At 25.7% G+C, this 16,148-nt stretch overlaps 1 pseudogene; it reads left to right on the top strand.

The window, feature by feature from the left end:
• The first annotated feature begins 340 nt into the window (after nucleotides 1–340).
• On the top strand, nucleotides 341–4,852 carry LOC113374178 (annotated as a pseudogene).
• Nucleotides 4,853–16,148: the final 11,296 nt, after the last annotated feature.

Here is a 16,148-nt window from a genome sequence, read left to right as displayed (position 1 = left end):
TTATGCAAATAGATAAATGAATTAATTGAAGGTGATAATTTAACAAACGGAATATATTTGCTTGAAAACGATTGCTGAAATATATAATCATATTTAAGGAAGTGACGCAAGTAGTTGGAAAACATAAAATTATAGAAAATCGATTGGAAAACTGTACCAAAAGTTGCGTACAAACTTAAATTCATATTGAAATAAAAAAATGTCTCGTGTATTGATAAATAAGTTTCTAGCGATTTGGATTTTTATTCTAATAAATTCATCGAAATGTTCAGAATATAAAGGTTTTGATGAATCTATTTTGTGGCTTACAGCCTCAGCTCTTTATAATGATAATACGACTATGTGTAGTAAACATATGGAATATAGGCCTAAAATAATACAAAGTAAGTATTTTATAGTTTTTAGTAAAATATAATTTATAGATTACTCATATTTTCATCAATTAAAACTTAGAACTATTATTTTTCAAAACAACTTTATTCTTAAAATGATAATAGAAAACCTACATTATTTTTGCTAATGTCTGAAAATTAATATACTTAATTTGAATTTTTAATAAGTTAACTATAAAATGAAAATAAATGCATAAGCTGTAACAATTACATTGAATATTTGATAATCATTCTATTGATGATGCAGGTTAACCTAATTCTATTTGACCGAATTGATACCTTTAATAAAGTACTATATATTTCTTATAATTTATAAATGAAATATAATGTTTCAATATTTTTGTGATTAGTTAAAAATGACTATTTTACGATGAGATGCTCGAATTAAGGTAAAAAATTGTAAATTTGTTTATGAATATAAACTCTCTTATCCAAATCTATAGTCAACAATTTGAAGGAATTGAAAATTTTAAGGAAAATCAATACTAAGGTTAAAAAATTAATTATTTATAACTTTGAAGGTATTAGTATTCATTAATACGTAAATAATGAAACGACGCATTTAATAAAATTATAGTTTTACTTTTTTGTCATTTACCTCATTTTGGAAATTCAAAATGTATTTAATTCATATCAAATAGGTATTCAATGATAAATTGTATAATATATATTATTAATATTTTAGACTTTTGATATTATGAAAATTTTTACTGATTTGTAATAGATATTGCATGATTTATACTAATTTATTTTTTTGCTTTATATTACATTTACACTATGAATTTGAATTTTTTCCTCAATAAAATATTTTAAAATAAAACAAAAGACGCAATTAATTTTTTTAAACTAGCTTCAATCTAAATTTGGAAGTAACAATCTAAAAATAACAAATAAATGTAATAAATATCAGTTAATATTTTAGTTTGGTTGAAATATAAAATATAAAATATAATAATTTCTACCCAGATGTTCGATTTTCAAAAAAATAACCCATAAACCCATTAGAAAATTTGGTGTGACTTTGATATTTTACCAATTACAGATTTTTTTTATAGATAGTTAATGCTAAAAAGTAAATTGATTTTATAAAATCCATCTAATTTATATTTTTGGATAATTGATTTTTATATGTTATCTCTGTAATTTCATTTAATAATTTTATTTATCATTATATTATATTTCTAGTGCTCGACTCTTCATCAAAGCTTCAATCAGGAATATTATCAGGAAATTACTTTGATTTAGGCAATTTGATGAATGCCTAAGGGCCACATATAAAACACTGATGTTGGTCAAATCAAAGGACAATACTGTCTAATAAGACATCAAATTGATATCAATCGCAGAAACGAATTGTTATCTGAAATTTATGATATTGAAAATAACGCATTGGAAATAAATATCAAAAATCCTAAAAACATATTAGTGGCTTTTGCCATTTGTATCCCGGAATCCTGCACAAAAAATGAAATAGAAACTGCAATTCAATATTTGAAAGAAAAAAATATAGTTTCTTTGATTAATCCACGTGTTATGTGCACAAGGAATGAAAAATCTCCTCTTAATGCTGCAGATTGGATAACAATGTATATAAAATTATTACTTTATCATTTTATTCATACAAATATTTATAAATTATATGCAAATGATTGACGTCTTTATGTTATTTTTAAACAGATTTTTAATTTTGGCAATTGGATTACTTATGGCAATAAGTACGATATATGATATCTACTGAGAAGAAGTATGTACACATTTGTTTATCTAGTTGGACCAAACATTGCATGAAAATAATAAAACCATTTTATTGAAAACAGAAAAAAGAAAAGCAGAAAAATTGAACAAACTTCTCTTGAGTTTCTCAGCTTATACTAATGGCAAGAATTTGTTGGGCATTAAATATTCCAGTAAAGATATTGGCTGTATCCATGGGTTGAGAGCCATTAGTATAATATGTATAATAGTAATTCACAGAAACGCTATTAGCAAATTGTATCCTACAATTAATTCTGAGGATATTCCATCGGTATTTCTGTTTATACTCCTTGGATTGGATTTGGATATAATAATTTTTATTTATTTTCAGTGGTACAACAATTTATATAGCACATACGTTTATGGATTTTTTGTAGCTGTAGATACATTTTTTGTTTTGAGTGGAATGCTGCTGTGTATCAACTTCCTCAAAGAAAGAGACTTAGGAAAACCTTTCAATGTCTTCACTTTTTATTTAAAACGGTATATACGCCTAACGCCTGCACTAGCTGCAGCAATGCTCTTTGGGGTAGTATTTGCATTAAATACATTGATTTTCTTAAAACTACCAAATTAATATTTCATCTAATCATCAGGCAACTCTACAAACAAAATTCGGAAGTGGTCCTTTCTGGGAAAGCAAATCACAGGATACGAGAACAAAATGTGCAGATTACTGGTGGTATAATATGCTTTACATACAAAACTTTTTGGATCCGACAAAAGTCGTAAGTTTTGTAATATGGTATTTGGGCATAAAAATGCAGATGATATTATAATTAACTTCCTGTAGGGTAAGTTATAGTAAAGGTTCAAAATTCGAAAATAAAAATTTTTGCATATGTTCACGTTTTAGAGGTTTCTGAACATTTTGGCATGCCTCAGAAATGTGTGTATGTGTGGATTAGTAGTACGATTTTGAGCGTACGGATTATATTCCAGAAACATTCGATTTCTAGTGATGAAAAGACGTGCTAATTAGTTTTTGATAAAGTCAGGTCCAGCGACTTCAGTTATATGGAGCAAAAAATGTTAAAATGTCAGTTTTTAAGAAATCGGATCATCCGATTTGAATGATACAAAAAACATTCGATTCGTAATGATGGGTAGAAGTGGTGATTAAATTTTGACGAAGTAGAAATCGAATGTTTTTTGAATTATTCAAATCGGTTGATTCGTATTCACGAAATCGTCGACGAAAATTTGTATCCGCGCACACACACAAACCTACACACATACACACACACCATCAATTTTTTCTAAGGTATGTCTAAATTTTCAGACACTGAAATTACACACTGAAACGTAAAGATATATAAAAATTTTCATTGTCGATTTTTTTGCGATTACTATAACTTACCCTGCGGGACGTTAATTATTATTCAAATAATAGATAGTCTATGTGTAATTATGGAATTAGCTCATTATCAATTTAATCTAATGTAAGATGTGTCTATAATTAATTTCTATCTAAAATCTAATTTTCACAGTGTATGCTGGCGACATGGTATTTAGCTGTTGATATGCAACTTTTTATCCTGTCTCCATTAATTTTGATACCTTTATGGAAAAAACCAAAATATGGTATTTTTGAAATAATACTTCTTCTGTCGTGTGCTGTGATCATTACAATGGGAATAATTTTAAACAGTGGCCACAATTTTACGATTATATCAAAGTAAGTTTAATGAAATATTGGTATCAAAGGTTAATGTATCTTAAAATACTTGTAAATGTAAATAACGTAAAAATATCAATACATTGTATTACTATTTTATATTTTACTTATTAATAGAGATATTTACTACCCCACATATTCGAGATATGGACCTTGGCTAGAAGGACTACTTTTAGGATTTATATTAAGCAAGTATTGCAATAAAGAGACTAAAATCGATAAAGTAACACGATATATAAAACTTTTTTTATAATCAGTATCTTATCAGTCTCTTACCAGTAAAATATATTTTTAGAAATTAATTTCTGTTATTTGGGCTGCTGTTTTCTTCATAATGCTGAGTATTATATTAGGCTCTTATAAATTCAATGAAATGAGTACAAATTCTGTACTCACGGAAACAATTTTATTTTTGTCGTTATACAGAATGATTTGGGCTGCTTGTATTTGCTGGATTATATACGCCTGTTATCGCAAACAAGGAGGTTAGATAATTTGAAACTAAATAGTTACAATTTATTATTAAATACATTAATTTTATAAATTTTATTTACTTTATAAAATATTATTTTTAGGTATAGTGGATTGGTTTTTATCCTGGTACATATGGCAACCTATTAGCAGACTTAGCTACAGTGCATATTTAATTCATGTCATGATACAGATGTTATCAGCTAATTCCTTAAGATCTCCAAATATTTTTCTGATATAAACTTGGTAATTTTAAAAAGATATCATTCCTAAAATTTGCATTTTAAATTTCTATAATTTTTCCAGATTATTGAGACAATGGGAGATGTAACATTTGCAATGCTTGCATCTATAATTTGGTCACTTGCATTTGAGCAACCAGCTTGCGTTATTGTCAAAATATTGCTTGAAAGCAATTCTAAAGGTATAAAAATGTTTGTAAAAAAATATTTTAATTACAATGTATTAATTGTCATATATTTTAGCAGCTAAAGTGATACAAGACATTGACTTATCGAAAGATGTGACAATAGAAGCAAACGAGAACAACGGCTGAAGAAAACTCAGGAAATTGCAATACTTTCTATAGGCTAGTGCTACAATATTTATTTTTGAATATATACTGTAAGACAAATCAAATTCAAAAACAAAAATTCAAACCTATTGATATATAATATTTATTTACTCTTTGTATCTTTTCCTTTGTAACTCAAGCAAATGTATTTTGTATTCATTAGATGTCGACTAAAGACAGTTGTAAATTATTGGTAAAATAAAAAAGAACCAAAAACAAAATGCTAACTCTTAATTGAACCAATCACTAAAAATATGTACTGAATTTTAAAGATATTTGGCATGTACTAAAATGATTCAGGTTTATGTTTGCTCAATTGAAAAATTGATTTTGTTTTACGATTCTTAGTTGTCAATAAAAACAATATTCAATATACCAGTTAATTTAATGAGGATCTTAAAAATTAAAAAGTATAATAAAAAAAAATTAAAATAAAAGAAATTTCCAAGACCAAGAATGTGAATGCTTCGACCACAGGGTGGAGAACATAACTAAGATTTATCAATAATTAATATAATTTTTTTGTTAAATCTCCTTAGTTGGTTCTGAAATTATTTTGTACAATTTCACGATTACATGATGTACATTTTTTTTCCAAATTTCTGATCACTTCGAAACAGGTCCGAGTGCAAAGGATTAATTTAATTTTATTGTTAAAGAAATAATTTCGAAAAATAACTAGTGGGGTGCATGGCATCGTGCCTTGAGGCAAATTGCTAAAACTTTTCGTACCGTAATTAAAAATCTTGGTACGGAACCAAAAAAATTACACAAAATGAATACATATTATTAAAATTTCTATAAAATATCTGATTATTTGATGTACATATGTCCAATTAATTTTATGGAGAGTCCATAACCGCTGGACCTGCCTTCAAGTAAAATGTTTTTTTGAATTATTAAAATCGGACGCTCCGTTCTCTTAAGAACTGAGTTAGCGTCTTTGAAACTTTTAGCCCCGTATCTTCGGAACGGCTCTACCTGCCTTCGCCAAAAACTAATCAGCACGTCTCCTTATCAATACAAATTCAATGTTTATTGAATTATTCAAATCGGTTGATCGGTGTTCCCGACATCGTCGTCGAAAATTTGTATCCGCACACACACAATCACACATACATCCATTTTGTCTAAGGTATGCCAAAATATTCAAAAACCTTTGAAACGTAAACATATATAAAAAATTTCATTTTGCGATTACTATAACTTACCCTGCGGGAAGTTAATAAATAATATTGTTAAGAAATTATTCACTACTAATATTAAAATGATATTTGTTCGGTGCAGCTGAAAATATTAAACATCAAAGCATAAGTATATTTTAAAAATATTTCCTGCAATTGCAAAGTTAAATAATTTTCAGGGCTAAAAAATCAGTAAATAATTAAAATAAGCATTTAATTCGACATAATTATGTTTTTAACGTATATACTCCAGATAAGTATTATAATTCCACAATAGTTTCCTGATGTAGGCAAAACTTGAATGCATTTACATAGTTTTAAAATTAAATTGCAGACCAAGAACATCACGACCAATTGTATAGGTGTTATTTTTATAGTTTTATTGTCAATAAATAAAATTCAATTTGTAATAAAAATAGCATATGCAGATAAAATTATATTGCAAAAATCTAATATAAAATTATAATTGATATTTAAAATTTTGACTATAATTGCATGCCTAATATTGAATATCTAAATAAGCCAAGGAGTATAATAGTTTTTAATTATTTTTTCAGTTATGGAAAAAATTATACTTGTAAAGGTTGGATGATGAAACTATTTGATTGAATTCTGAGGTTGCTGATACTTATATACAACAACATACAATTAAACTAGTTGTGCTCTAAGGCAAATTGCTGGAACTTTCCGTACCGTAACGAAATGTTCGAAAATTATTGAATGTTTCGGAATAGATTGTTATTAATACTAAAAAGTTGTCTAATATTTATAAGAATTATTTAAACTGAATTGCAAAAATAAAATTACTTATTTAAAGTATATAAGTGAGCTTTAGAACTGTAGCCAGAATTAAAATAAAATCTGAATTATTTTCGATATACAAAAAAATTTTTTGAGAAAAAAAATTTGAAAATTTTTTCAAGAGCAATTATTTTGTCAAAACAAGCAGACAGTTTTTCAAATCATTTAAATCAGATGCTTAGTTCTCTCAAAAGCTGCTATTTTTTGCATATTTAGTTCGGTATCTCCGAAACGTCTGGACCTGCCCTTGCCAAAATCTAATCACCACCGTCATTGCGAATTGAATGTTTCCCAAAAACTCGATTTCTATTTTCTGTACTCTTTGCTCCGTTTCTCCGAAACGTCTGGACCTGCCTTTTCCAAAAACTAATCAGCACATCTCCCTATCAATAGGAATCGAATGTTTTTTGAACCATTGAAATCGGTTTATCCGTGCGCCCGAAAACGTGGACAAAAAATTGTATCCATACATACATACACATACACACACATCTATTTTTTCTGAGGTATGCCAAAATGTTAGGAAACCTTCAAAACGTGAAGAAATGTGAAAATTTTCAAATTGGACTTTTGGACGATTACAATAACTTTCCCTACGAGAAGTTAATAAATAATTTTAATATTGTAATTCGTTTTATATAATTTTTATAAATATTAGAAAATGTAATAGTATTTATAATAATCTATTTGAAATCATTTAATATTCTTCGAACATTTCGTGACGCTATTGGAAGTACCAGCAATTTGCCTTAAGGCACGATGCCATACACTATTAGTTATATATATATTTATTTATTTGTGTGTGTGTGAGTGAGTGCATTATATAATTAAACCATTATCGTAAATATTGCAAAAACATCAATTATTGTATTGAACACAAAAACTAGCGTGATATCGCACATATATATGTAAATGAAGAATGAATTATAAAAATAATTTCAATATACTAGACTGGTCTATTCCATCTGAATACTACAGTTGGTATCAATATTAAAAAATTATTAAAATGAAAAATAAAGTATTTTTAATGTTATTTATCTATCATGTCGATTACAGTATGAGTAGTGATTTTTTGAATATTTTGTTAAAAACGGTTACATCTCCAAATTTTCATGATAATAGTTCAATATGTCACAATCATTTGAAAATGAGAACAAAAAATATTGAAAGTAAGTAAATCTCTCAAAGAAACTTCATACCTATTTAATAAATTTTCTCTTAAATTTTGGATTTTTAGTGAATAATTATATTCCATAATAAAAGATGCTTGCTCAAAGACCAAAATGTACATGTGGTTACAATATATGAACTATGACCTAAACTGTCTTAATAAATATATAAATTAATTTTTATAATAAATATTGACATTGAAATCTATGAAAAATAGGTGTTAGAGGCATTTTTTTTTACAGAAAGTTATATGAGTTTTTTGATATGTGTAAATAATCGACATAATCAATAAGATTTAACAACTTTTGAAGTTATGATGAGAAATTTCCAACTCTTTATTTCAAAATTTTAAACTTTGTTTTTTATTAAAAAATAATTATCGCGATTTGCAATTTAAAATATGCATTGTATATTTCTTATTATTCTAAATTCAATCATTTTTAATGAAATCACTAAACCACTTTTCTTAGATCTATTTTATCTAGGATGTAATTTATTAACTTTATCTTTTTCATAAGTAAGCCAAGTTTAATAAAAGTCAATATTTTTGTTAAGAATCAATTTTGGCCTGGTCGATTTCTAATGGTATCTTTTGCACTCTTTTTCAAAATCAATTCAGAATTGTTGGACAATAATTTTTGCATTTTTCTGGTAATTTTTAAGAAACGACTAAACTGATCGTCGCCAAAAACTACTTAACACGATTTATAACCGAGTTTTATCTAATGATATTATAATCACATACACACACTTTTTCTAATTTTCGTGTCAGCGATTCAAAAATATCAGATTAGCAAATCGGATTTTCTGGCGTCATCATAAATTTGACCTTTGTTTTAAAAGTTAAATATTTTTATGATTAACAAAAAACATGTGTACATTCTAAAGACACGAATATTTTCATATTTTTTTTAATCTGTTTCCATAATTTTTTGATCCTTTGCTATCTATCTAAAAAAAGTCTAAAAAGTATTACTATATTTTTTCTAAAGTCTGTGTGTTTACTAATTTATACCAATAAATTACAAATTTCAACTGATAAAGTGAAAAACATGCGTTTAACAATAATGGTTAACTACAATTATAGTCACATACAAGTTATTAGCATTATCTATACATATTTTGTAAAAAAAATGAATTCATTAAACTAAATGAGTAATACAATGTTGAAATTTCTAGTGCTTGATTCTACTTCTCGATATCAAACTGGCATTTTAATGGGAAACAATATAGATCTTGGAAATTTCGATGAATGTCTTAACTCAAAATATGGAGAAAATAAAACTTTAAGGACACAATATTGTTTAATAATTTTTCAAATGGATATTGTAAACAGAAATGAAGCTTTATTAGATTTTTTTGAAACATCTGTAGATGATGATGAAGACAACAGGAATATAACATTGGGATTTGCAGCTTGTATGCCTGAGGCTTGTTCGGAAACTGATATAAAAAATAGTGTTGAAAATGCTTCCAAAATAAATAATCAGAAATTTCCAAAAATTGACTTAGTATGCACAAAAAGAGGACCTCTGGTTTATTTCACGAGTGACTTAATATCTATGTAATTATGACCTCAATAATAGCTTATTTTTTATCACGAATTTATTGCACATATAGTTTTTGGATATTTGGTCTCATTTATGATTATATTGTTTTCAATTCAGAAACCTATTTTTTTATTTTTCAACATGACCCTATTTTAAAAAAACTTTGAAAGATTAAATTTAATTTAACAAAATTAAACAAAAAAAATTCTTTTTTTTTATTACAGAGTTGCATTTCTATTGCCTTTGGTTTTAATTATAACCGGATCCTTACTTGGAATTTATACGAATAAAAATGGTAAAACTTAATTAAATATAATAATACTATAAATTATTTATGCCATGTTCAAAACCAATAATATTTTTTTCAAAGATTTAACAGATAGCAAAATCGACATGCTGAAATTAACAATAATGAGTTTCTCATTACAAACAAATTATAAACGATTAATTCCAACAAAAATAAACGCAAATGAAATACAATGTTTACATGGATTAAGAGCGATCAGTTTGCTGTGTATAATTTTATTTCATAGATTTATATACACAAGTTCTTCGCCATTGATCAATCTGAATGATATCTCTAAGGTAATATATTAAAATTTCAAATTTTTCCCAATATTTCAATGATGACTTTTGTAATGTATATTAATATTGTATAAATTTAGTGGAAGGAATCATCTTACAGTTCATTTGTAACCGGTATTCATGTTGCTGTTGATACGTTTTTAGTTATCAGTGGATTCTTAGTAAGCCACAATTTTATAAAAGAGAGAAAATTGCAGATAAAATTTAATTTGTGGACATTCTATTTGAAAAGGTATATACGAATCACACCTCCAATGCTAGCCATAGTATTGCTTGAAGTAAGTAATATTTAAATTTTTCATTCAATTTAAATAAAAATACAAATTTTTGAGTCTACTGAAACTTATTTTTTAAGTAAAGAGTTCTTAATGAGTCGTATTTGGTATTTTATACAGATTTTACTCAACCAAACGCATTTTTGTATTTACGAATAAATATTATCATACTTGATTTTTTAAACTGGCAAAATATTAGCAATTTTTTAATATGTTTTTATTTCATGAATGAGATGCTCAGATTTGGTCCTGAATGTAAAAACATCCCAATCAGAAAAAATCTTAAAAACCGTATAATTCATTTGATCATGAGTTCTCAGATTCATTATTTATTATTTTGTTCTTTATTAATAATAAATTAATTAAAATCATATGTTGATAGATGATCAACTCAAAAAAAGTTCATAGTTTTTCACACTAATACCATACAAAACTATTTTATATGAATCTATTACTTAACAAAATAAATTTGAAACATGTAGAATAAATTAATTTTTGTGCAACAGATATTAATTTATCAGAACTAAATATCAAATGATTATACTCTTGCAGTTATAATATCAATTTTAGAGCGTATTTTAACAGTTCGTATCTCCAAATCTACAAATTCATAAAGAATCCATTAGGTGTAAAATTTTCGTTTATGATGCAACTAGTTTTCTTGAACTCAATTTTAAATTAAAACTAATATTAACATGTATTTTAGATCTTTTGGCAACCTCGATTAGGCAGTGGACCATTCTACGAGTCAGGGGCTGCCCAGAGACGAAAAAATTGTGAAGAAACTTGGTGGCGGAATATGATTTACATCCAAAATTACTTAGAACCATCTAAATAGTATTGTTATATAGTAATAAATTATATGATAAATAATTGATAATAAAATAAATAATAATAACGATATTTTATTTTAGTGTTCGATGGCAACTGGTATTTAGCAGTTGATATGCAACTTTTTGCATTATCTCCACTGATATTATTCCCATTATGGAAGCGCTCAAAATGTGCAGTATATGGGATTATTGGACTATTATTTCTGTCTATTGGGATAATAGTTGCTCAGATTCTCATGAAAATACCATTTATGGGCCCATCACAAAAGTAACGTACAGAATAAGTAAAAAATCTAATATATATAATGTCTGGTAATAACAACGAGTTTGGATGTACCCAAATATTTAGAAGATAATTCAGCAATATGCAAACAGTCCTTTTTAAAATTACGTGGTTACTTTTACCTATAAGTATGCCGCTATTTAACTTAATTTTGATTACATTATCAATTCCAGGTTCGAAAGTACTCTTGCTCATTATACCACATATTCAAGGTATGGTCCATGGTTAATGGGAGTTTTACTTGGATACATATTAGTAAATTCTAATGGCATTATTAAAATTTTGAGATATATAAAGTAATTATATAACATACTAATTTATATAATTATTAAATTTGCTAATAATTAAAAAATATTCATTATATTCCAGTATTTACAAATTGCTATTTGGATGATAGCACTTACTGCGATGTTTTGGATAATTGTAGGATCAAATAAATTTCATTTGCCAAAAAAACAATATTCAGATGCTGAGTATATAGTATTTTCAGCTTTTCATAGAATTTCTTGGAGTATTTGCATTGTTGGACTATTTATGCATGCTATTATAATAAAACAGGTAATATTTATAATTTGAAAATTAATTTTTTATTCATCAATAAACTGAAAACGTTTCATATCAAGTTACTATTGACCATTTCTATAGCACAGTTATATCCAAAATCTCAAAGTTTTTTAATTCCATTGATTTATATTTTAAGCAAAATCTATATAATATTTATTGAAATTATAGTTTTGGTTTATTCGTCATTTAGTAGTCAGAGCTTTGATCTTGTAACCAAAAGGTTCCATGTTTAATTTTTGGGATTGGGATCAGGTTTTAGAAGGATAATAGGATTTCAAAAAGTCCATTTAGTTCATTGTTGCTTCGTGGCAAGCAGAATTGTGGTACACTATATTTATTATTCGTAAGAATATTAAATATTATTATATATATAAACATAACAGCTTTATAGAATGTAATGTTTATATTAAACAAAAGTTAAGTGCGCAGATTATTTTCAAATTTAATGATTTAAGATAAGCGACTTTCCTGCATAAGTTCTTAAGTTATGAGTAATTGCTGAATAAACGAGCAATAAATTATATCAATAATATACCATATCGATTAAGTTACATTTAGATATACGTATAAGTTCATATGAAAAGTATTGCAATATATACATTCCAAGAACTGATGCATTCGAGAATAGGTAATATAATAATCAAATTGCGGATGTGAATTAGGAATGATGCTTATCGCAATAATATAAAATTATTGGATTGTTAATTAGGATTTCATTTATTGATATAGTCGCAAAAGTAAACAATTTTAAAGCAAATAACTTAATAATAAATACATTCAATACATTTAATCCAAAAGTTAACAAAACGTTTTGTATTGAATTTAACTTTCCTTTCCTCTTTCATATGTTATCTTAGTTGAGTTAGATTTTAATGGACATCAATGCGGTCATGTTAATGTAGGGTACTAACTCAACGCAATAATGAAAACTTGTTCGAAAAAACATACTTCACCTTTCTCTCATTGGAACATATCTCAAACAGTTTAGCGGTTATGACAACTGTCACTACCGTACCCTGGCACAACCGTACCCATTCTCTCCTACTCAAAATGTAATATTTGAATTAAGAAATAACTTATTAAAATTTAGCTGAAAAATTTAACTTTGACCATTAACTTTCATTTCAATAATTAACTTACTTTAATACTTTTAAAATAATTGAAATTAGCTTGAAACTCTTTTAAAATAATTGATACTAACTTGATATTGATTGACATACGTATGACGAAATCATACTTTTAATTGAAATGTACTTTATTTAAGATTTTTTTTAATGTTTTAAGATAATTAAGATTAATTTCATTTCCCAATCCAGTTTTATTTATATTTAACTTTTTATTTAAGGAATAATTAATCGGATTCTAAGTTTGAATTTTTGGCGAACAATCAGTCAACTGAGCTATTGCGCATATTTAATTCACGTGCCTCTACAATTTATTCTTACGAAAAGTATGAGAACTCCAGGATACTTTTCTAATTCAACCTTGGTAAATTATACCCAAATATTTATCTAATCCATTATAATTTTATATCTTTAAATTATATATTTATTAATATATTAATCAGATACAATCTGCAATATCAGATGCTGCTATAGCTCTTTTATTAGCAATACCTTGGAGTCTAGTATTTGAACAGCCATTTCTGTCAATAATCAAACTATTTTTTAAACAAAAGCCAAAGACTGTTAATTTAGGTAAGTAATATTTTAATTCAAATTATTCAGTGATAACTTTCTTAAATAAAATATTTATGTTGCAGATTTATCCATTAGGGAACATCGAGTTCCAAAATCGAATCAACAAAATTTTAAATTTAAATTATTCTGTATAATTTCGAATTTGTATTGATTATTTAACTTATTTATGATGCATCTGAACCACAATTGAAAAAAGTGTTATGCAATTTGACATTAATCACATAATAAACTGAATTATTTATAATAATTATCATATAAAAATGAATCATTATTTTGTTGTATTGCTGTAAGTTTTTCAGGTTACTATTATTCAAATTGATAATTGCATTTAATAAATGTAATTTTTACAAGTTTGGAACTTTTCTGGTTTGTTATATTATGGAATGTTGCCTCCCAAATCAGTTTCCAATTTACAATACTTTGTTGAAATAATAAATCATGCGAATAGTTATTTTAGTTTGTGTTACAAAAATAAATTTAAGGAAGCGCCTGAATTGGTTTTCATAAATTCAACATAAATAAAAAAATATTGTTTAAATATAATTGCACTAGTTAAAATCGAGTTTTTGTAATATCTCAGAATTATTTTTAGAACTATGTTATAGAAGTTTTTTTAAGCTTCAGGATGTAATTTTGAATCATATGTTTTTAGTACCAAAAATTAGACAAGAACTGCAAATTATGTTTCAGAGCTGATTAAAGTTTCTATTTGATGCAATAAGTAATATGTTTTATTGAATTTTATTTTACCATAAAAAAAGTATAATTTCTATTGTAACTAAAAATAAATTATTCTACGTTTAAATCAAATACTAAAATTTAAAAAAATATATATTTAGAATAAAGTCCATATTATTGCCATCGTTCAGGGTTATCTAAATTATGTTAACTATTCTGCATAAATGCATATATAATATTTACTGAACTTGGTTTTGCATTTTAACTTTAGTATTTTTTATTTTTATTATACGTTTTTAGAAAAAAAAAATAAGTTCAAATGAAGAATTTCAAGTTTTCAGTATTTTACTTTTATTTAATTTATAGTAAATTATGTTTAGTGAAATGAAAATATTCAAAGAAAATTCACTTTTGACTATTATTACGGAGCCTTATTACTATATAGAAAATTCAATTTGCCAACATGGATTAGAAATGAGAGAAAAAATGTTATTAAAAGTAAGTAGACGAATATATGTACGTTTATATATACATATAATTTGAAAATTTAAATACACTAATGCAAAAGTGCAAATAATCCAAGAAAAGTATAATATGATCGAATTTTGTTGTTCAATACTGTTAATATTTGAATAATATGGTGATATTTTTTTATCCATAATACTGCAGACGTTATCGTTTCAATATCTTTGAAAAATGTATATAAATTAAAAAAGATCAATTCTACGTTTGCACCTAAAAAACGATGAACTAGAATCTTTTAGAATTTCTAAATAAAAATTATGAAATTGTATTGCAATTACTATGAATAAGATGCATACGTGAATATTTATTTTGTAAGTTTTGTAATTTTTTAAGTAATTAATAATTGTAATTATAATTTAATTAATTTATATTTCAGTGCTTGACTCTACATCAAATATCCAATCAGGAATTTTAGCTGGCAATAATATTGATTTGGGCAATTTTGATGAATGCCTTGAATCAGCAATGATTTAAATGGAACTTTGAAAGCTCAATATTGTCTAATCACTTACAAAATAGACATAAATCTATTAACTAGAGATTTAGCCAATTTTCACAAAGTGAAAAACTACCAAGACCAAAATATAGTCCAAAATATAACCTTAGGATTTGCTGCTTGTCTTCCTGATTCATGTTCTAAAACTGATATCACAAATGCTGTTGAATTTGCATCAGAAAAAAATAATTGGACAATCCCTAATATTGATATAGAATGTACTAATGGAGAGAAGTGATGATTTTTCTATATTGGATATTGCCTCATTGTATGTATTTTTATTTTATAATAGCAAAAAAGTAAATTTTTACCAAAAGCTTTCTGTCCACCTTTTCACAACTTAAAAATCTATCTGAACAGGTTGTGTGTGATGATTTTATTAAGATAAATTTTTGAAGATTTTGGTAAAATATTTATAATATAAATCGTCTAAATAAATCTAATAGTAACATTTATTATATATATATAATATATATATATATAAATAAATTTAATTAAGTATTGTAAATAAGGGCAAACTTTTGCTTACCAATATAATAATGGATCACACTCAGATGGATTTTTATATACGTATACATGTATAAATAAATAAAATTAAATAAATAAATTATATATAATCTATAATTAAATTTTT

The sequence above is a fragment of the Ctenocephalides felis genome, unplaced genomic scaffold (genome assembly GCF_003426905.1).
Source record: "Ctenocephalides felis isolate EL2017-DRISC unplaced genomic scaffold, ASM342690v1 CF-g0.4_SCAFFOLD_01610, whole genome shotgun sequence".
NCBI classification, from domain to species: domain Eukaryota; kingdom Metazoa; phylum Arthropoda; class Insecta; order Siphonaptera; family Pulicidae; genus Ctenocephalides; species Ctenocephalides felis.
The sequence above is the reverse complement of the archived record's forward strand: the minus strand, read 5'-3'. Positions and strand labels throughout refer to the sequence as shown.